We start from the raw sequence: 21,228 nt of genomic DNA, 5'->3' as shown, positions 1-21,228 counted from the left end.
ACAAAGCAGAACAGTGAAACCCAAACCAGCCCCTCCATGTCACAAACTAGCTACACCCACCGCATCTCAGCCCCAGGGACTAGGCCATGTGTTGGCAGTGTGCCTCACACTCAGTAGGACAAGTGATCCAAGTCACAGATTTGGGGAACTACCTGGGAATCCACAGGAAGAAAGGGATGGCCAACCCCGCAGAAGAGGCCCATGTATACACTTCTGCACAAACATATGATCCAACTTGAGCATATCTGCAGAAGCCAAAGGTGGTTGTTTTCCAAGCCAAAAGCAACTAAAATTTTGAACTAAAACAACATAGATTTTTTTTTTTTTAACTTCACTGCCCCAAGTGAACTTAGGAAATCCATGGGCCTCTGAGCCTAAATATTTCTCTTGTCAGTTTAAAGTTCTTATTTTAAAATGTTTCCAGGGACCCATTTAAGAACAAGCCCTTGACAGGTATTCATTCTACGTTTTTTTCTTTCACTCAGCAGATAATCACTGAGCACCTACAGTGGACCAGGAGCTGTGCTAAGTTCTAAGGATTCAGTCAAGGACCAGGCAGTCAAATTCCTGCTCTCAGAAGGTCTCACAGACTGGCAGAATATTATGGTTATTAAACAAGCAAGTACAATGCAGAATTTAGAAATATCGCTCTTTGTAACCCTGTTGGAGTTTAAAATAGGACAACTTCTATGAAGAGCAAATTGACAGAAGCCATCAAAATTTTAAATGTGCATAACTTAGGGCTCAGCAGATGCAAAAGTAAAATGAAACAAATTAAACTAAAACATCAGATACTAAAGCAAGTGCAAAAGGGTATAGACATGAAAGGGGAGAGGGACAGAAAAGTAGGAGGGAGGGAGGAAGGGAGGGAGGAAAGAAGGAAGGAAAACTTAAATACCCATCCAAAGGAGTATAGTTTTAAAAGTTATGGTACATTCATACCATTGAGTACTAATAATCAATAAATATATGCAATAGACTTATTTGTACCAACCTGGGGAAATGTTTATAAAACAAGCTAAGTGGAGGAAACAAGCAAGTTGGGAAACAGTGCATGTGTTATACCTGTCTATGCACATGTGAGTGTGCCTATGTAAGCACTCTCTCAGTCTATGCATATGCGAGTGTGCCTATATAAGCACTCTCTCAGTCGTGCCCAGCTCTTTGTGACCCCATGGACTGTAGCCCACCAGGCTCCTCTGTCCGTGGGATTTTCCAGGTAAGAATACTGGAGTGGGTTGCCATTTCCTACTCCAGGGGATCTTGGAGGGATTGAAGCAGAGTCTCTTGCATCTCCTGCATTGTCAGGTGGATTCTTTACCACTGTGCCACCTGAGAAATGCCGTATAGGCATATATGAACAACTAAATGTATATCTACTTAAATCCAAAGGGAAAGCATCAGCAAGGATACAGCCCAAACTGTTACCAGGGAATAATATCTCTGAGCAGTGGAAGGGGGATGGTTTAAATTGACAAACCTTCAAAACTTTGCAAAGTAACCTTACTCTTGTAATTTTGAAAACCCAGTTGAGCAAAATAGAGTATTAAATGTTCTGAGAGGGGAAGAAGGGAGAACTGTCTCTCAGCACCAAGCAGGACTTACACTTCATTTCTTATCACTTTAATTTGCTTGTCCTTCAATCTCCAGCATTTCCCAACAAGACCCCAAGTATCCTGCAATTTTTAACCCCACCTAGTGGCAAATAGGTGAATTTCAGATGTCAAAACTTAAAGAGAAATACATTGTTTTGCAGGAGGGTGAACGTGGTGGACTTCACAGCTAAATACTACGAAATGACTAGTGAGAAAAGAGGGTCTTCTGGAGCCCCCCTTATAGCCCAACCATCCAACAACAAGTTGCTGTGAAGAGAAAACAAGCTGAATATGTTACAGAGGCTGTTTCCCAGTTCACACACTCACTTTTGTAAGAAACATGTGTGTGCTAAGTCGCCTCAGTCATGTCCGACTCTTTGTGACCCTATGGACTGTAGCCCTCCAGGCTCTTCCATCCAAGGGATTATCCAGGCCAGAATCCTGGAGTGGGTTGGCATGTCCTCCTCCAGGGGATCTTCCCAACCCAGGGATCAAACCCGCATCTCTTATGTCTCCTTCATTGGCAGCCAGATTCTTTACCACAAGCGCCACCTGGGAAGTCCCACACATTTTTATTCTTTCTAACTCAGCTAAACTTCTATTTTGAGCTCTTATTCTGCCACGATGGCAGGGATTTATTTTTAGTCAATACAGTACCACTCGCTCTGCTCCCACGACCACTCCCAATACACAGTTTACACACACATAACACCAGGACCGGGGAGGGGTCTCTGGGAGCCAGTGTGCTGGGGGTGGGGGTTTAGGTCTACACAGGCTACTGCAAGGTGCCTCTGAGCCTTCCCACTGGGCTTTTTCTGGCCCAGCAACTCTCCCTTGCTTCTGAGTCAGAGACTCTTTGCACAGTCAGGTCACTTCTGCCTCCCTCCAAGACTAGCCATATCATCTTTTTCTCTTGCTGCTCGCCTCCCAGGGCTCCACCCTGGAGAGGGGAGGGGAAGGATGTAGGAAGTCTCTCTCCCAGATCACAGAGTTCACTGCTCTCAACACCCACCTCCACCTCAACCGTCCCCTCCACACCACGGGGGATCTCTGTCTAGTCTTGTGGGGCTGTGGGGAGTGGTAAACCCCTGTGCTCCAATACTCTGGAAGTCAGCAGATGGGAGCACAAAAACCCGGAAGCTCTGCCCCAACTTCCCCTGAGATAAAGAGGTCTATTGCAGAGTAGGGTGCAATCCAGGATGGGGAAAAGGAAAATAAATGGAGAAAAAAGAAGAGGCTAATGAGCCATGTGCAAATGGTATAGCCAAGGCTTGGTTACTGGTATATAATTGTCTGGGTCTGAACCTCCACTGCACCATTTACTGCGTGCATGTGTGCATGCTCAGCCACTCAGTCATGTCCAATTCTTTGTGACCCTACGGACTGTAGCTCACATATATCTCACAGGAAAGAGTGTAGTTGTCTTTGGTATACCTTGCTGTCAAATAAGAGTCCCACATTTCTTAGCATTCATTATCCCATTAGAATGGAAAATGTGACATGATTAGTGCCTAGGAAATTTCCCCAAAGTCCCCCCAAATACCACTCCAATAAAACACAACTAGATAAGAAAAGGGAATCCATTAGTCCTATAAATTCTACATACACATTTCCTCCCACCCATGCTAAGAAGATAAAGACCATGCTCCCAGCTCTCTCTTATCCCTTCTGTGGATTGGCTCCTTCTTCCACAGACTCAACAGAGCTAGGCAGAAACTGAACTAAAACACAAGTCCCTTCTCTAGAAAGCTCCCCCGACCCATGAGAGAAGAGAGAAGCCATGTGACCATACTCTCTACCATTTCTGATTAGACCAGAAATGAAGACACCTGACCCAAGATTAGCCAATCAGATTCCCTCCTGGGAATTTGAAATTGGGATTCAGAGACATTTAGTCAGTATCTGAAATTGGCTATACTGATAAGTATGAGGTGGGCAGAATTCACCAGATGGCCTGAGGAGCAGGAAAAACTAATCTATAGAGGAAAAAAAAAAGAGCAAAGTAACTATGCATAGGTAAAGAGAGAACACAAAACATCCCTATGGCATTCTAGACCCCAGCTTATGCCTCTCCCTGATGGCTGCCCAGAGCCTTCTTTATCACACCCTCATGTTCCATATGACATTTTGTCCTCATCATTATTTTTCCTTTTCTACTTAAATTAGCTCCAATTGGAATCACTCATTTATTCAGTCCTCAGCCATTTGTTGAACACCTGAGCTAAGCCAAGTGCTGTCCTTAGTGATGGAGAAACGGTAGTGAACAGTACAGACCCATTCTTGATCCCATGGAGCAATCAGTTCTGTTACTCACAACCCAGAACACCTAGGATAGACCCTACACCTACCACAATATAGAGAAATGCGCTCACAGAAAGAAAAGTTATAGAGAAATATACACAGTTTATCCAACATCTACTATGCGCTAGGCACCCTGTTAGGTGCTTTGTATGCACCTTCTCTGACAACAGCCCTAGGAGACAGGAACTATTATCATCCCCATGGCTCAAGGACACAGAGGATTCACACCTGAGCGGTCTGAATCTTCGCAGCTGCTAAGAGAAAAGATAGAAAGTGACAGAACATAAGCAGACACTGGAGAAAGACACATACTCACAAACTCATTTACATTCACATGTACACTCAAACACAAACACACACCCAGAATTCAGGCCACCTATATCAGCACAGACCTAGGCACCTCTTGTTCTTTGTTAGGTGCTGGCCTCTCTGCTTCATCTCTATCCTATAAGGAGACGAAAATCAACTCCTCCCTCTTCAGAAATACTCTTGAAGAGGAAGAAAGCTTGGTAATACTTTAATTGGACAAAAGCCTTCCAAACGCGGCCTCCTGAGCACAGCAGGGATCCATTTTCACCTGCCTTTTAGAAAATGTGCCCTCCCTAGATTGCACATGAATGCTCTTAGGCAAATGCCATAGAATCGCTCTAAATGCTTTCTCCCAGCAGGTCAGCACTTACCCACTGGACGCCTCCTCAGGAGCCCCACTCAGGTTCCCTTGCAGCTCCATCCCTGGCTGCTCCCTGCCAGGCCCAGGAGAGCAGGGAGCAGCTCTGATCCAGGTGGACAGAGATGTGACTAGTCCCTGCCAACAGCCCCTCGCCCCCACCTCAGCTCAGGGTGGGCAAGCAAACACTTAAAGGCTGGCTGAGGCTTCAAGCCTGCAGAGTCCGGGAAGAAGACAAGAACTAAGAGGCGGGGGCATTCCAGCAAGAGAGGATGGGGAAACAGGGTAAGAGACACCTCTTGTTAGCTTCCACATCTGGAAAGTTGGGGTTCTCACATCTGCCTTACCTCAAAACAGATACCATTTATTGAGCATAGGCACTGTGCCAACCACATTTGTATGTTATTTTAAAGAACTCAAGTAGCTAGAGACGACTGTCTCCAATATACAAGTGACAAAACTGAGGTTCCAGAAGATAAGGCTGGGTTCACATAAGTAATCCTGGTTCACATAACTAGCAAATGGGAGAACCATCACTTTCCAAAGTCCATGCTGTCAGCCACTAGCTTTACTTGTGTTTGACTGGATGAACCAATAGTGAGCAGAATAGGACAAAGCCACCAGTATGTCTTCATAATTTGCCAGTAGTCAGCCTGATCTAGCGGCAACTTTGATTCCTCACCTCCCCACCTCCATCCCCAAGCCTGAATTATCTTCTAGCCCAGCTGCAGACTTCTTAGGACAATTTTCCTGATCCTAAGACAGGAGTCTTAACCCCAGAAGGCCTCAGCTGCCACCTACCCTAGCAAGCTCACAGAGCTCTGACACAAATGTGCTGACAAATCCATACCTCATCATCATAGCTAGAAATTTTTAAAAACAGAAATCTGAGCTATATTGAGGGAACTGGGAACTGGTATCAGAGTTTAGGTTTCAAATGCTTCTCGAAAGAACAATAGGAAATGTCTGCCTTAAAGCCCCATAGAGTAAAGCTTTATGATAAATTTGGTGAAACCTCTTTGAAACTCTTTCTGTCTCCCCATCCACTCTACCGGTAAGAATCACTCACATGTTCCATTTAGTATTTTCTGCTTTGCCCTCACACAAGCTTTAGGGTGAGCTCACTTACGCGCTCTTGCTCTCTCCTTCTCTCTCTCTGTCCTTCCTGAATTCTCAAGGTTCTCAGCAAAAAAAAAAAAAAAAAACAGTAACAAAGAAACACCCAACTATCCAGTCCTCTATGGGAAAAGAAATACTCATAGACACATGTCTCAGATATGCTTTTATCTTACATTAGACCAGGTATGTTTCCAGTTACAGAAGAGAACAACCAATATCTTAGAGCTAATCATAACTTTGATATTGGCTGAGGTCTCTCTGTCCTTGTCATCCAGAGAAGATGAAAATGAAAGGTCTGTTAGGGGCAGGCATTTTTTCCCTTTCTTCCCCCCCCTCCATTGCTGTATCCCCAGTGCCTAGAATAGTGCATAACACTGTGGTATTCAATAAAAATTTTTAACTCTTCCAGGATCTATTCAGACCTATGAATCAAAAACTCTGGGAATGAGGCCTAGTAATGTGTTATTATATTAAGCCTTCCAGGTCTTGATACTGAGTGATCCTGAAGTTTCACTGAAGTTTAAAAACCACTGAACTGGGACTTCCCTAGTGGTCCAGTGGCTAAGACTCCATGCTCCCAATGCAGGGGGCCAGGGTTTGACCTTTGGTCAGGGAACTAGATCTTGAAAGCTGCAACAAAGAGTTTGCATGTTGCAACTAAAAAGGATCCATTACCATACACAGTAACAAAAAAATTTTTTTCTTGTGATCAGAACTTTTAAGATCTACTCTCTTAGCAACTTTCAAATATACAATACAGTGTTAACTACAGTTACTATTAAAATATTTTTAATAAATAGGCAAAACTGGCTCAACATACACACACATATACCCTCTGGGGTAGGCAGACTTACAAGATGGCTCCCAGTGATTTCCACTTCCTAGTATTTCTGCCCTTGTATAACTATCCCTCTCTTTCAAGGTGGGCTATGTGTAGCGACTTGCTTCTAATCAAAAGAACATGGCAAAGATGATGGGATGTTATTTCTGTGATTAGATGTCACTTCCATGATAAGGTTACAGAAGACGGTCACTTCTGTCTTACCAGCAAAACTCACTCTCTCAGGTCAGCCTGAATGAAGCAAGCTGCCACGCTGAAGCTCACATGGCAAGGAAATGAGGAAAAACTTCAGCTAACAACCAGTGAGGAAACACAGTCCTCAGTCCAGCAGTCCCCAGGAAACTGAATTTTGCCAACAGTCACATCAGAGCTTGGAAGCCTTCTTTCCTCAGTTAAGCCTTCAGATGATACCCAAACAATGACTGACGCCTTGGTTGTAACCTTGTAAGAGACTCTGAAGATGTACACCCAGGTAAGCTATGCCTGGATTCCTAAGCCACAGAAATGCAAGATGATAGATGTTCACTGCTTTAAGTTTTAGGGCAATGTGATACACAGCAACAGGTAACTAATATTCCCTCACAGTGCAGAAATCCAAAACATTCCCCAGCACTTCTGTGAATCACAGAGTGCTTATATTTTCATGTTCCCCCTGGATTTGAACTCTAGGTTTAGTTTGATTTAAGAACCGTCTCATGTTCCACCTACACTACCCCTAATCCATACTCCTTCAATCTAGCCATGACGCTCAGTCTCTCATTTATTTCCATGTTCGCAGAGAGCAGGTAAAACAGGATAACCAAAAAGCTGAAAAGGACAAAATAAGGAAGGAAAAGTCCCTGGTTGGCTTGGAAACGCTTTAAAATATTTCTAGAGATCTACAAGACCATACATAAACACAGACCTGTGGGCATGCTATAAGACCTGAGAACATCCTAACTTCTCATCTCTGGCTAACAATGAGGCTCTATTCAAGCAGAAAGTGAAGTCTGTACACTCAGGAAAGCTATGCCTAGCAGTTGTGAACTGCTGGTTCAGCAATGAACATGTGCCCCAACACAAACACAGAGCCCCTCAGCAAAGCCTGGGAGACGTAGCAGTCCCAGAAGTTTAAGGAAACCACTACCCATCAGGAAATTAAAATTGTTCTCTAGAAAATATCTATATTTAACACAAAAGAAGGCAGTAATAGAGGAACAGAGAAAAAAATATATAAGCTGTATAGGAAACAGCAAAGTCACAGGCATAAATTCCACCTTCTTGGTGATTACATGTTAATGAATTAAACACTCCAGTTAAAAGGCAGAGCTTGGCAAAATGGACTTTTTTTAATGATCCAACTGTACACTATCTATAAGATTCAAAAGCACAAATAGGTTGAAAGTAAAAGTATTGGAAAAGAAATACGAAGCAAAAAGAGAGAGCTGAAATGGCTATAATAATTTCAGACAAAATAGACCTTCAGACAAAAATTGTTACTAGAGACAAAATTTCTAAATTAATGAAGAATATATAACAATTATAAAAATGTGTATACCTAATGACAGAATCCCAAAATACACAAAGGAAAAAATAACAGAATTGAAAAGAGAAATAGACAATTCAAAAGAGACTCAGCAGACATATCAACCAAAAGCAATGCATGTACCTGAACTGGGTCTTGATTCAAATAAATTGTAAATACACACACACACAAACACATACTGAAAGAAAATCAGGGAAATGTGAACACAATGAATATTCGATGATATTAAAGAATTACTGTTCAAGGAGATCAAACCAGTCAATCCTAAAGGAAATCAACCCTGAATATTCATTGGGAGGACTGATGCTGAAGCTCGAATACTTTATATGATGTATGCAGCCTTGGAGGGAGGAGGTGGAATATAAGGACTAGATCAAATAAGATTACTCATGAATGAATAACTGAATAATTAACATTGCTGGATAGAGGGTCCATGGCAGCCCATTTTGTTATTCTTTCTTATGTATGTATTCAAAATGTTCCATAATAGAAAGCTTAAGAAGGCAGAACAAAGCTACCTGACTGCTCACTCTGAGAAGCACTAGAACCAAAAAGATTACTATTTGTTGTTGTTGTTATTTAGTCACTAAGTTGTGTCTGACTCTTTTGCGACCCCCATGGACTAGAGTCCTCTGTCCATGGGATTTTCCAGGCAAGAATACTGGAGTGGGTTGCCATTTCCTTCTCCAGGGGATCTTTCTGACCCAGGGATTGAACCCACATTTCCTGCATTGGCAGGTGGATTCTTTACCGCTGAGCCACCAGGGAAGCCCTTACTATTTGTACATCTACTCAGAAACCATTTGTTGAGCATTTACTATGGGTAGGTCATTGGGATAAACATGTTCTCAAGCAGATACAGATAAAAATTAATTATAAACAAAGACCAGAAATGTGTTTTAAGAGAGACCCAAATGTAGGGCTTCAAGGGGTTCGTAAGGGAGAGATTATTACTGATGGAGGACAAGGGCAAGCTTGAAATCACAGAATAATCAAGTAGGAAGAATCTCCATCATAACCATCTTATTTACATCTGAAAAATCTGAATTCCAGAGAGAGGAAGTCAATCTGCCCAGTTACCACAGCAACATTCCAACAAAGCTGGGATTTATTTGTTCTGTAGCTAACATTCATTGACAGCTTATTATGTCCTGGCACCTTGCTTAGAATTTCACAGATTTAATCCTCACAATGTATTGCATTATTATCCCATTTTACAGAGAAGAAAACAGAGGTTCAGAGAGGTTAAGTGACTCACCCAAGTGGACACAGCCAGGAAGTGGCAGAAACAGGTCTCAAACCAAGGTAGGTTGTCTCCAGCTCCTTCTCTCCTCTCTCTATCCTGGGATTTAACCCAGAGGTCCTTCCATCACTCAGTGCTGGGTTCTGCTGTAACAGGATAGGGAGAGAACAACACATGTTTCAGGCAGAGGAAATAGAGGGGATATAACTAACACTAATACTTTGTCCTATAGGGCTTTCTAGGACTGACAAATGAACACCTGAAGAGAAGAACCCTATCACATTAATAATTTCATGTCACTATACAATGGTTGCCTTGTATAAATGCACAGAATTTGCTCCTGTGACCATTTTCCATACAGTGCTCTCTGACCACTTGCTCTGGTTTTCTGCACTTGTCAAACAAAGCCCATTTATCTCAGCCCTGCTGAGGGTCATCGAGCCTCCTCTGGCAGTCCTTCCCCACCCCAGATGGACTGCAGCGTGGAAGGCTCCAGGGGCCAAGCTCTCACACACCACCCAGCTCTATCCTCCTCCCAGAGGGGCTAGGTGGCAGCATGGAAATCTGGGCTCTCATCCTTAATAACACTAGCACAGCTCACCAAGTGACCTTGAGTAAGTCATTTAACCTGGACCTGTTTCCCCGTATCTTTCACATTAAAAGGGTCAAATCACATGAGCTTTAAAAATGTATCTTTTCCATAAAATATTTAATCACTATGCTGTATACCTGAAAGGAAATGTAATATCGTAAGTCAACTATATTTGAACTTTTTTTTAAAGGCACATTCTTCTCTGACAAGGCATAATTCCATGAAAACAGGGAGTGAGGAAAAGACACTTAAAAAAAAAGTTATTGGGGTTTCCCTGGTGACTCAGTGGTAAAGAATCCTCCTGCCAATGCAGGAGACAGGGGTTCAATTCCTGATCCGGGAAGATCCCACATGCCGTGAAGCAGCTAAGCCCATATGCCACAGCTACTAAGCCGGTCCTCTAGAGTCTGATAGCTGCAAAGTGCTGAACCTAATGACCCTAGAGCCTGTGCTCCACAACAGGAGAAGCCATTGCAATGAGAAGCCCATGCACCGCAACTAGAGAGTACCCCTCACTTGCCACAGCTAGAGAAGAGCCTGCACAGCAACAAAGACTCAGCATAGTAAAAAATAGAATAACAGAAACAAAAAAAAAATTACAAACCAAATATAAAATTGTAAATCAACTATATATATAACATATATGATAAAATAAATATAGATATGCTTATTCACTATACAGTGTTAAGGGTACAGCATTATCTTATGCCACTATTGGACTCAAAATATCAGACAAATTGGGCTCTGTAGCCCAGCTTTGCCAAGCACCGAGTACGTCCATGCTAATGCTCAATCACTGTTGTGTCTGACTCTTTGAGACCCTGTGGACTGTAGGTTGCCAGGCTCCTCTGTCCACGGGATTCTACAGGCAAGAATACTGGAGTGGGTTGTCATTTCCTTCTCCAAGGGATATTCCCCACCCAGGGATTGCACCCATGTCTCCTGCATTGACAGGCATATTCTTTACCACTGAGCCACTTGCGAAGCCCACTGGGTATGTTATTTTCTTGATTATAATAATAACAATAATAATAGTTAATAGTCATTGAATACTGCCTAGATGTTACAAACTCAACAGTCTAAGGTTCTCTTTGGGGAAAATCATGTAAGTCTCAGTTACCACATCTATAAGAATGAATAGAAGCATACCATAATATAGTAGCAGTAACATTACTGATATCAGCAAAGGTTTTTTAAAATTATATTATTGAACAAAGTTTGAGCTTGCTAAGAACAATTACTCCATCATCCTCCAGGCTAATGCAATGTTAGCCACCTACTGTGAGAAAAATATATATATATTCAACTATTTGTTTTTACTTTTCTTGAAAACTACTATTTTTAAATGTCATCTTATATCTTTAGGGTTGTAAATTCCTATAGCAGTAATAGTAATAAATGTATTATCTCCTTACCTTTCCCATTATTATTCCAAAAATAACAAATTCAGGCAGCTCATCATAAAATGCCACAAAAACAAATGAAAAATAAAAACATTTGTGAGAGAGGTATACTCTGTTGAAAAGCTAGAGCCAAAAACTGAAGAATTTAAAACCATGTGTATCACAATTAGACATTCAGTTGCTCTTACTAGGCCATCAAGTATTGAGACTATTTCCACTATCACATGACTAAGCTCTCTCAACTGGATTTTATGATTTTTAGTGATTCAAACTACTGAATCAAAAGAGTACTCAGAGATCAATCAGTTCAATTCCCTTCTAGTTCCATTCCTATGTTCAGGAAAGAAAAATGAGAGCCCCAAAAAACAATCAAGCAGTCAGTCAACTATTAGCTGCTCCACACACTATCATTTGCTAGCCTCTCTCTAGGTTCTTGGGATGCCTCATGAACAAAAGAACACTAAAAAGAATCCCTGCCCTCATGACACACACTGTGGCAGAGAAAGTGACTTGTCCAGACAACAGTTCAGACCAGGAGCAAAACTAGGTTACCCTACACCTAGACCTGGGCTAGAACCTTTACATCCAGTAACCAGACACCTTGTTTCACAGCAAAATTTGAATGACATCTGTGGTTAGGATTATCCTTCCTATACTTTGCTCAAAATGCCTTCAAAACTTTCCTTCAATTCCATCTGTTTGGCAGAGATATAAATTTCTGATTGCCAGGTCAATCCAGGTTGACTACAGCATGCTTTAACAAATCTAGTGAAACTACACAATACAATGTCACAGACTATAGTAATTATGTTTTGTAGCATGAATAATGCTGAAAAGTTCACAAAGTTTTTTGGAATCTTTTGGGAGATAGGTGTACATGCTAGGCATTTCCATATTACCCTATGCCTTCATTATAGAATTTCTCGTGTTATATTCTAAGTGCTTATTTTGTCTCCCTCTCTAAACTGTAAGCTCTATGATGGGGCAGGGGCATCCATGTGCCCTATTAGATTGACATCTAGCCCTAAGTCTGAATGCATGATTGGCACTCAATCCATAGTTATGGGGGAATGAATGAATGATCCATTTTCCCTCTCAAGCTTTTCAATGACCCTTTGAAGTGAATAGATATTACTACTACATTTTACCGGCCTCAGAACAATACTCAGAAAGTCCAGGTCATATTTCCAACGTCACATAGACAGTCATAAAAAAACATGATCTCCTGATAATTATTCTAGTGACTTTATGTTTCTTATAGACTAGAACCTCCTGTTTTTTCATTTTCTGAGCTCTTTACAGAGTTGGTCACCATATCTGGCCCCTAAGGAGGCAGTAATAAACCTAATTATTAAAAATTACTTTGATGAAACAGACTTTAAGTCAAAAACTGTCATATGAGACTTAGAAGGACATTATGTAATGATAAAAGGATCAATACACTGGGAAGATATAATAATTACATGTACCCAACATTAGAGCACTTAAATATATGAAGCAAAACTTGACAAAACTGAAGGGTGAAATAGACAGCAATACAATAATAGTAACAAACTTCAATACTTCACTTTAAATAATGGATAGAATATCCATATGAAAGATCAATAAGGAAACAGAGGACTTGGACACATTATAGATGAAGTGGATCTAAAAGACATACAGAACATTCTATCCAACAGCAGCAGAATACATATTCTTCTCAAGTGTACACAGAACTTTCTCCAGGATAGGCCACATATTAGGTCATAAAATAAGTCTTAACAAATTTAAGATTAAAGTCATACTAAGTATCTTTTCTAATCACAATAAAATAAAACTAGAAGAACCATAAATTCCTAGAAACTTACAACCTACCAAGACTACTATGAAAAAAAATGGAAAGTCTGAAAAGGCCTGTAGCGAATATGGAGACTGACATAGTAAAAGGATCATACATCATGACCAAGTGTGATTTATCACTGGGATACAAGAATGGTTCAACATACAAAAATCAACTAATTGATACACCACATTAAATAAAGGATAAAATCACATGATCATCTCAATAGATACAGAAAAAGCATTTGACAAAATTCAATATTCATTCATGATAAAAAACTGTCAACAAATTAGTAAAGGAAAGGAAGCACCTCAACAAAATAAAGGCCATATATGAAAAACCCACAGCAAACATCATTCTAAAAGTGGAAAACTAAAATCTTTTCCTTGAAGATCAGAAACAAGGCAAGGATGCCCACTCTCTCAATAAACCAGTTATAGAAAGACAAATACTGCATAATTCCACAGGTATGATGTATCTAAAATAGTCAAATTCATAAAACCAGAGTGGAATGATGGTTGCCAGGGGAGAGTGGAAAATAGGAAGTTGCTAATCAACAGGCATACAGTTTTAGTCAGGCAAAATGTGCAAATTCTAGATATCTGCTGTATTAACAACTGTACCTATAGTCAACAGGACTGTACTGTATACATAAACATTTGTTAAGGGGTTAGATCTCATGTAAAGTGCTCTTACTACAATAAAATTTTAAATGTTTAAAGAAGTGTTATTATTATTATTAAGAAAAAGAAATAAAAATAGTTTTTTTAAAAGAAAGGAGCTTCGGAATCAGAAGGTTCAAATCCCAACCCTGCCAGTAACTAACTAGCTGAGGGATCTTGAGTGGGCTTCTTCATATACTTATTCATCTTACAAAAAGAACATCATAGTTCCTATCTCCAGGGAGGCTAGAATAGAAGAGATATGCATGTAGAGGTCAACACAATACTGGCATTTCCCATGTAGGACCTTAAGGCCAATGCCCCCTCCTCAGATTCACAGAAATGGCAAAGCCTTCAAGAAGGAATCATGTGGGGAGCGAGGAGGGAGGGGGTCTCAGGATGGAGGGCACATGTACACACATGGCTGATTCATGTCAGTGTAAGGCAAAAACCACTACAGTATTATAAAGTAATTAGTCTCCAATTAAAATAAATAAATTAATTTTTTTAAAAAAAGGAAAGGAGCATGGCTTCTTCAAACCTGCTTATGTTGTTCAATGTACCAAACCAGGGAGTTCTAAGACTCAGATGCTCACAGACTGGTACCCACCTAGACAGAAAGCACTCATAATTCCATTCAAAGTCCCTGAAAGGCTTCTTCCCAGCTTCTGCTCAACTCAAAGTCAACTTGTCAATTCCTACAGGTTCCTGCAGCTTCATACAGTTTGGACAGTATTTCCTCGTGGCTTGTGTATAAAAAATTCTAAATGCTTCAAATCCTCAGTTGGCCTATGAACAAAGGAAGTACTTTTTGTTCAAACTAAAACCTTTGAAGAAACAAGCGAGGGGCTGAGGTAGGAGAGCAGCCTGGCAGTCAGCACAGGCCAAGTAAACAGCCTAACAGTATTAATAGAACTATGCGAACAATGGGAGACATCATAACTCTCCCACATGCCCCGAGACAAACAAAGCCCCAGTCCAAGAGCACCACAGACGGGCATGGCAGCAGGCTGGAAAATGCTGCCTACAGATCAATCCCCAATCTTTGTTCTGCTTCCCAAATCATTTAGCACACAGACATTTGCTACATTGGACCTTGTGATATGAAAGTCCCTGCTGAAGAGTTTTGACAATTTGTGAGTGCTATTTATTGTAGTTTATGACCTCTACAAGGGAAAAGCTTGGAGTTGCTCTTCAAAATGCAACATTTTTTTAAACATTCATTCACTCAAGAAATATTTACTGGGCACTCCTCTGTGTTAAACACTGAACTAGGTAGATCCTGGGGATCTGACAGCAGCAAACAGAAATGCTTCTGGCCTTCACAGAAACTGTGTTCCAATGGCACCAACAGACAAAAGCAACTAGACAAAAATAAATAAATAAATACTAATTGCAGTAAGTTCTACAAAGGAAGCAAATAAGGAGCTGACATGGGGAATAATATTAAAATTTGAGGGAAGAGATAACATTTTAGCTGACACTCAAACAATGAGGAAGGAAAGTCATGAAAAGAGATGTGGAATCGTATAATCCCATTTATACAGAATGTCCAGAAAAGCAAACATATAGACACAGAAAGTAGATTGGTGTTTGCCTAATGGGGCGGGTGTGAATGGGGACTGAGTATAGGCATGAGGTTTCTTTTTGAGGTGATGGAAATGTTCTATAATTCTATCCCTGCCCTGGATATTTATCCATGAGAAATGAAAGTATAAGTATACAAAAAGACTCATTATAAGTACTCAAAAGTATATTCAAGGAAACCTTATTCATAATAGTGCAAAATGGAAATAATTCAAATACTGATCAAAAGGAAAGAGATAAACAAATTGTTATATACTTATACAATTGAAAAATACTTAGCTGTATAAAAGAACTAACTCTTACATACACAAAGACCCATGAATGAATCTCAAAAACATTGTGCAGAGCAAAAGATGCCACATACATGGGCAAAAGTAAAGACTTTATTATTCCATTCATATGAAATTCTAAAAAAAGAAAATATCTATGGTGACAGAAGTCAGAAAGTGGTTTCCAGGGGAGGGAGCAGGAGGAAGAGTGACTGGGAAGGGGCACAAGGAATGACCTTCTGAAGTGATGGAAACGTTTTATATTCTGTTTTGCATGGTGGTTGCTCAAGTTACATATCTGCAGAAACTCATCAAATTGAATATTTAACCTGTAAAATATACCTGAGATTAAAATTAACTGGCTTTAAAAATTAATCCTCTAACCACCAAAAACCTACTGTATAGCACATGGAACTCTGCTCAATGTTATGTGCCAGCCTGTATGGAAAGGGGATTTGGGGGAGAATGGATACATGTATATGTATGGCTGAGTCCCTTCACTGTTCACCTAAAACTATCACAACATTGTTAACTGGCTATACCCCAATAAAAATGTTTTTGGTGTTTAAAAATTTTTAATTCAATTTTTTTAAAAAAGCAGTTTGGATTATGTCAAAAAAAATAAATTAATCTTCTCCATAGACTGATACATGTACATACACACAACATTCTTCCTGTAATTTCTGTATGTTCTCAGACCCCAGCAGTTCACACAATCTGGATTAAGAACTCCTGGACAAATGACTTTCCAATATCTCACATTCTCTGAATTCTCTGAAGAAAAAACAATTCTGAAATCACAAGGTAATCACAAAGTCAAAAGGGAAAAATGAGTCCTCGTGATTCACATTTTACCTATAACATAAATCAAGAAATGTACACAATCTTCCTTGGAAGTTACCAGCTACGGTTAATATCTTTATCCTGGCCCTGTGGAGCAAAGGCAGAAGACAGGGAACTCATTGGACTGGAGATGGCTGCTAGCCAGAGGAGAGGTGCATGAAACAGAAGCCCTGGTTTGAAGCCTTAGTTTTACCACTAGCACACTGAAGATTCCTAAAGGAATTCTAGAATCAATCAGGCCAAATGTATCATTTCAAGGATGAATACCCTGAGTTCCAAAGAAAGGGGTGAACTGGCTCAAGTTCAAATACCAAGTAAGTAACAGGGCCTGATTAGAACCCTGTCTTATCAAACCCAACTGTTATGGACCCTGTTGTTTTGTTTGGACAGTGTCTATTTTCTAGGAATTTCTTCTTTGTCCTATTATACATAGGCCTGTCGTAGAGCTACCACATTCCTTCAAAGTAACCCACACTATCAGGCCTACAGTATATGGGTCTAGAGAGACAGATGAGCGAGAAGAGGGGGGAGGAAGGAGAAGAGGATGGGGAGAAGGAGGAAGAGGAGGAGAGAAGAGAGAAAGATCCCATCTGTCTTTTTTCTTTATTCATTTTTTCTTGGTTTTGTTTTTTTTGGCTGCACTGGGTCTTCATTGCTTTGTGCAGGCTTCCTATAGTTGCGGCAAGCAGGGACTACTCTTTGTTGGGGTGCACGGGCTTCTCACTGTGGTGGCTTCTCTTGTTGGGGTCTGCAGCTCTAGAGTGCAGGCTCAGTAGTTGTGGCACACAGGCTTAGCTGCCCCATCACGGCATGTGGAATCTTCCCAGAAAAGGGATCGAATCTGTATCCCCTGAATTGACAGGTGGATTCTTATCCACTGGGCCACCTGGGAAGCCTAGAAGCTGGTCTTTTGAAGTTAGATTTTGTTGTTATTTTTCATTGAGGTATACCTGGTGTACAATATCAGATAAGTTTTAGGTGCACAACACAGTGATTCACAATTTTTAAAGGTTACATTCCATTCATAGTTATTATAAAATATTAGTTATATTATTTGTGTTGTCCATCTGCTTTTAGATGCTTATACCAGAAGTCTGTGGCAATGACCATTATCTTTCCCATAGTCTGAAAAATCCATTAAGTCAGAGGTGCCCAACAATTAGGCCTGCTATTCAGCCTAGAGATTACTTCTGTAGACCTTTTAAGAGTTCAGAGAATATTCAAGAAGGTATTTAGTAGAAGAAATTACAAGAAAACATAGGCAGGATGCTCTTTGATATCAGTTTTAGTGATCTTTTTTATATGTCCCCTCACATAAGGGAAACAAAAGCAAAAATAAACAAATGATTCTATATCAAACTAAAAAGCTTTTGCAAAACCAGGGAAATCAACAAAACGAAAAGGCTACCTACTGAATGGGAGAACATACTTGCAAATAATATATCTATAAGAAGTTAATATTCAAAATATACAAAGAACTCATACAACTCAACATCAAAAAAAAAAACACCTCATTTTAAAAATAGGCAGAGTATCTGAATAAACATGTTGGCAAGGATGTGGAAAAAAGGGAACACTCATGCATTGTTCATGGGAATGTAAATTGGTGCAGCCACTGTGGAAAGCAGTATGGGAGTTCCTCAAAAAAATTAAACATAGAACTACCATAGGACCCAGCAATTTCACTCCTGGGTATTTATCTGAAGAAAATGAAAACACTAATTAGAAAAGTTATATGCACCTCTATGTTCATTGCAGCATTATTTACAATAACTAAGATAGGGAAGCAACCCAGTGTCCATCAATACATGAATGGGTAAATAAGATGTAAGACACACAACCACACACAATGGGATATTACTTAGAAGAAGGGACAGAGAAAAAAAACTTTCTCTACTTTCACCAAACCTATCCAATTAAATTCAACCTACCAAATGACAGGTTTCTCAAAAAAGAAAGCAGGGCTCATTTATTTGAGTTGCAAACAAATAAGGAAAAATTGGCATAAACTTTATGTCTTTCTAAATGTTCTACTCTTGGTCTCAGGCAGGACGTTTTTAAGATACTAGGCATCAGCCTCAAGTTAATTAATCATTAACCACGTTTCATGACTCCAGTTTGTCTTGCTCCCAGGTTCCTGCCAGAGATGTTTGTTCTGAGGAAACCAAAGTGGTTAAGGTGGCCACAGTGTGCCCTCTGGTCAAACGGAGTTTACCTGTAGTATCCCAGCCATTACTTTGGCTTTGTCTTCTAATAGAACCCACTTGTTCCCATCATCACTTGTCTCTCTTTGAAAAACCTGACTACAGAAGCAAGGGCACAGTTTTCATTGGTTATTTGCTTATATCTAACAATGTGATTGGCTCATCTATCATTCAATCAGAACAAGTACAGGCAACAGCTCTAAAGGAGTGTTCCCTATGTACTGAGGAAAAGATGGCCAAAATGTCTCAAGCCAAAAAATAAATAAATAAGATGCAGAATAGTATGTGCTTTATGTTCAATATGTTTTTGTTCAGTCACTCAGTCATGTCCAACTCTTTGCGACCCCATGGACTGCAGCACACCAGGCTTCCTTGTCCTTCACCATCTCCCAAAGCTTGCTCAAACTCATGTCCATTGAGTTGGTGATGCCATCCAACCATCTCATCCTCTGTCCTCTTCTCCTCCTGCCTTTGATATTTCCCAGCATCAGGGTCTTTTCTAATGAGTTGGCTCTTTGCATCAGGTGGACAAAGTATTGGAATTTCACCTTCAGCATCAGTCCTTCCAATGAATATTCAGGGTTGATTTCCTTTAGGATTAACTGGTTTGATCTCCTTGCTGTCCAAGGAACTCTCAAGAGTCTTCTCCAACACCACAGTTCAAAAGCATCAATTCTTCGGTGCTCAGCCTTCTTTACAGTCCAACTCTGACATCCATACATGACTACTGGAAAAACCATAGCTTTGTCAGCAAAGTGTTTAGCATTAACCCTTTAGTTGTGGATCATGGGGAAGACAGGGAGGTTGTCTTTAAGGAGGGTCAGGGTGGCAAGAGTCTTGGGGAGGGGTTAGCTCGGTCTCAGAGCAGCATTTGTTACCAATTATATAGATGTAATTCAACATTTTAACAACTGCTATGGTCACACCAGTGTACAGTAGTGCCCAGACACAGGCAAAAAGGGTCGCTATTCTGGCCCCCACATTTTAGAAGACCTCACATGTCAGAAAAAAATAAATTCCTTGGAGAACACATGGTCACCATTGTCCATCAGTGTTCAAAACTATAGTAAGCACAGCCCATTCCCTAAACACCTGCTCTTCAGACCAACACCATTCAGGCCCCAGGGAAGCAGTTCTGCTCACCTCCTGCCCCTTGTACAGATGGCTGAGTCTGAATGCCACGAAGGTTTGTGGGTTGTGGCTCTGCTGACATTGAAGACAGAATGCACAGTGCAGGAGGGTTTGTGTGGTGAGAGTGCTTAGGTTATAGAAAAGACTAATTAATTAATTTGCCAAATTCTTCCACAAAGATAGCATACATGTGACAGATTCTTGAATAATGAAGTACAATCTCCCAGCAGTGCTGAGTGTCCATTTTTTTTTCTTTTCTTGGTTTTATAATATATTATTCACAAATTAGCATGGTATCCATAATTGCATGTGGTAACTAAGGAATATATGCTGTATTAAACAATTCATCTGTATGTACTGTCAAGAAAAGGTGCCCAAAATGTCTTAAGTAAAAAAATAAGATGCAGAATAGTAGGTACATTATATTCCTATTTCTGCGGGGTTTTTTTTAAGTTCATATACACAGAGATATACATTTGAACAATCATAGTAAATTTCTGGGCTTTCTGTCTAGAATTCTGTTTTTCTGGGAGTCCACTGAGAAGGCAATTTACTCTATTTCATGCTCTTCTGAAGTGTTTGGATGTTTTTTATAGTTCATAGATCAATTTTTCAATTTCAAACAGTAGTGTTTCATTAAAAAGAAATTCCTTATAGACTGAGTAAATTATATTTTCATTTTATCTATTTTCTGATTTTTCTACATTGACTCTGTATTATTTAATAACTTCTAAATAACTCACTTCTAGGGACTTTCCTGGCATTCCACTGGTTAAGACCCCACGCTTCCACTGAAGGGGGCATAGGTTCGATTAGCTATAAAAGTTATAGTCACTAATAACTTTCCCTCATTAATTAGCCCAACGTGCTTCCAGAAGATTTTCTGTCTCTGTAGCCGAGAATGCGGGTTTCCAGTTATGCTGAGAACTAAAACCACTGTGCAGGGTGTGCATATGAGAGAGACAGATACAGAGACAGAGGCTGACAAAACAGAGAGAGAGACAGAGAGAGGCAGAGACAGGGAACAATCACAATTGTCACAATCTCCCCAGAGTAAACAATAGCAAAGATAACATCCTGAGAAAAATGTTTCTTCCTGGGGATGTCCAGAGAATTTTCCCACATCACTCCTCTGAAAATCACAACTCTCACTCCACTTGGGGAGTCTGGCTGAGGGGAGCCGGAGCACAGAGAACACAGTCCCAACAGCAGATGGGAGGTTCTTACCAGCCCTTCACACCTGCTGGCTTGCTAGCCTCCCCGGTACCTAGGCTTCATGGTCATCCGAGCGCACACTGCTGCCCACCCTTCCCCCACCCCTGGCTTTGCACACAGGCTGTCCCAAACTCTGACACCAGAGCAAGACATCTCCACAGTCCTGAGTTTCAGACCTTCAGCTCCAAACTCCTCGGCCTCCTCTTTTAAAA

The 21,228-nt window shown here is 40.5% G+C and overlaps 1 long non-coding RNA gene across 1 annotated transcript; it reads left to right on the top strand.

Annotated features, from left to right (window-relative positions):
* The first annotated feature begins 9,099 nt into the window (after positions 1-9,099).
* LOC145510504 (uncharacterized) lies at positions 9,100-20,030 on the top strand. Its single transcript, XR_014057061.1, has 2 exons — positions 9,100-9,353; positions 16,321-20,030. It is a non-coding gene; the product is annotated as an uncharacterized LOC145510504 (long non-coding RNA).
* The last annotated feature ends 1,198 nt before the right edge of the window (positions 20,031-21,228 follow it).

Source organism: Giraffa tippelskirchi, chromosome 6 (genome assembly GCF_054371585.1).
Source record: "Giraffa tippelskirchi isolate mGirTip1 chromosome 6, T2T-mGirTip1v1.2.pri, whole genome shotgun sequence".
NCBI lineage: Eukaryota > Metazoa > Chordata > Mammalia > Artiodactyla > Giraffidae > Giraffa > Giraffa tippelskirchi.
This window is presented reverse-complemented; position numbering and strand designations above follow the sequence as displayed.